At 32.3% G+C, this 2,450-nt stretch overlaps 1 pseudogene; it reads left to right on the top strand.

Moving 5' to 3' along the window:
- Nucleotides 1-324: 324 nt before the first annotated feature.
- On the top strand, nucleotides 325-1,819 carry LOC100804427 (binding partner of ACD11 1-like; annotated as a pseudogene).
- The last annotated feature ends 631 nt before the right edge of the window (nucleotides 1,820-2,450 follow it).

The following is a 2,450-nucleotide window of genomic DNA, read 5'->3' as shown; positions in this document are numbered from 1 at the left end:
TTGTCTTTCTTAATTCTCATCTATCAGAATACTTGAATAACTTTTGTCCATTCATCTCAATTATGTAGGCTTATGTTTATGACAATTTCCAGAGTTCTCTGATGAGATATGCATGATTAATGAAAACATGATTGAGGATTTACTAATCTTGTTTATCGATGATGTATGTCAGGTAGCCTCAGTTGGACAAGTTAAATTTGCATGTTTCTTTTCAATGTTCTGTTTACTTGCACACTTGGCTTGTTAATCCTAACCTTTCTGACTTGATTTTAGCGTTTTTTTCCTCCTTTTGTTCACATTATAAAGAATTAGAAGGCCAGAAAAATGAATTCTGGTGGATATACTATAGAAGTTACGTGTCTATCTCCAAAAGCTACTGAGAAGCATCAGTATGATTTTTTGCTTTCTGTGGTGCAATTGAGTATGTTGAAATTGCCAGGTAAGCACTATATTCTGGACTTGATTTCACTAGATTTGAAGTATGTTGGGCTGTCTAATTCTTGTTTTTTTATTTTTTTACCATTTTATTATTTTATTCTTGAAGAGACAAAAAAATCAATACTGAATTGAACTAAGCGATAAAAAAGTTTCTGCTAGTTAATGTGCTGGTTGATAACCTGTTTAAACTGTCTGTGCTTTTACATTGGTAGCATGAGGGTTTTCTTGTAGCAAATCGCTTTGCAAGTTTGATGAAGTATTCTATTTGGCTCATAATTCTGAATACATGTAAAAACTTTAAACTAATTTCAGGCTATATTCTTCATAATTTTATTAGTAGAACTCAATTTCTTGCTCTTTTTTTTATCATTGTTAAAAGTCTTATATAACAGAGATGTTTTTTAGATATTTTGATTTTTGGCAGTGTGTAGAATTCGATATGAAAGTTATTGTTCAAGACAGGTCTGGTGATTATGCCTGTACTGCTTATGTAACATTCAAAGATGCACACTCCCAAGAAAACTGCTTGTTTGCTCAGTGAGTATTGATTCAGACATCTGCTTACTGATCACTGATCATTTCTTTGACAATATGATTGGCCTAACAATACTTGGTACTTTATTCATACCTTTCTTTTGGAAGATGAATTTGATTTTTTGGAATCAGCCTTCCTATAGGCACAAGGAGGATACTGCATCAAGTGTATGCATAATGTATGATTTATCTGTCTGTCATTTTTTTCTAAACTGCAAATGGTTATGTTTTCGCCTGACATGTCCTCTTTCAGACTCTACAAAGCAACCAATTTGTTTCCTCTGCTAGAGTAGCAGTCACTGGCTCAAGAAGTTGTCAAGACTATGCTAGCAAAGGGGTATGTTCTAAGCAAAGATGCATTAGCTGAGGCCAAGTACTTTGACGACTCTCATCAGGTTTCTGCTACTGCAACGGAAGGTTGCTGAATGAAGCCAGAGAATTGGCCTCACCAATAAGATATCCGTGGGAGTTGAAGCCATTAGATACGTGGATCAAAAGTATCACGTCTTCTGCATCATTGACAGGAAGATCAGTAGCAGCAGCTGCCAACACTATGGTGAATAGTAGCTATTTTTCAAAGGGTGCCATGTGGGTGTCAGGTGCTCTAAATCAGGTGGCCAAGGTTGCTGCTGATTTGGGCAGTGGGGCTAAGCAGTGAAATCATTGGCATTACTGAATTCTCTTCTCTATTATATTTGTCTACCTTTGTCCTCTGCTAAATATCTTTTGTTGTTACCATACTAATGCATTCTGACATCTTTGGTATTTATTGTGTATGTACATCATAACTTGTTCAGGACAGTACAATAATGCATTAGTACAACACTCAACACCATATCTTTGTGTACATTAATATTACCTCAATGTGATTGTTATAAGGATGTGCATAATCTTTTTAAAAAATTCCACAAATGTGGCAGATGCAGTGTAGCAATATTGTATTATAGTTGACTTGAAACTTCTCTCGTCATGTTAAAACTCAAACTTCTAATTGCGTGCATGTAAAGCAAAGCACCCTAACTTGCTTTTATAACCATGCCACTTTTTAAGTTTTCATGCTACACTCATGGATTTTGTCTGCTTTTTCTTTTTTTTAAAAAAAAAATTGTCTGCATTTTCTTTTTTTTTTTTAAAAAAAAAAACTTATGATGGAATTTTTTTCCCTCTTTAAGAGAATGCCTAATTAACACTTAAAGTTACAACATCAAAGGCTAATAAAAACCTCGTTATCAAATTAAATATGGTGGGTGAATTTTTATTTTCAAGGTGACATAATTTTTAATAATAATTTAATAAAAATATTTCTTTTTTAGACTTAAATCATTAAAATTGAAATATATTTGAAATTAAAAATATATTATTTATTTATTTTTAAAAATAATTTATTAAAGAACAAACTTTTCAACATACTTGAAAATTTAGCCTTTCAACATTTATATGGTGGATGAATTTTAAGTATGTTGAAAAGTTTATTTTTA

Source organism: Glycine max, chromosome 8 (assembly GCF_000004515.6).
Source record: "Glycine max cultivar Williams 82 chromosome 8, Glycine_max_v4.0, whole genome shotgun sequence".
Taxonomy (NCBI): Eukaryota; Viridiplantae; Streptophyta; class Magnoliopsida; order Fabales; family Fabaceae; genus Glycine; species Glycine max.
Note: the sequence above shows the minus strand (reverse complement) of the source record. Positions and strands in the feature narration are given on the sequence as shown.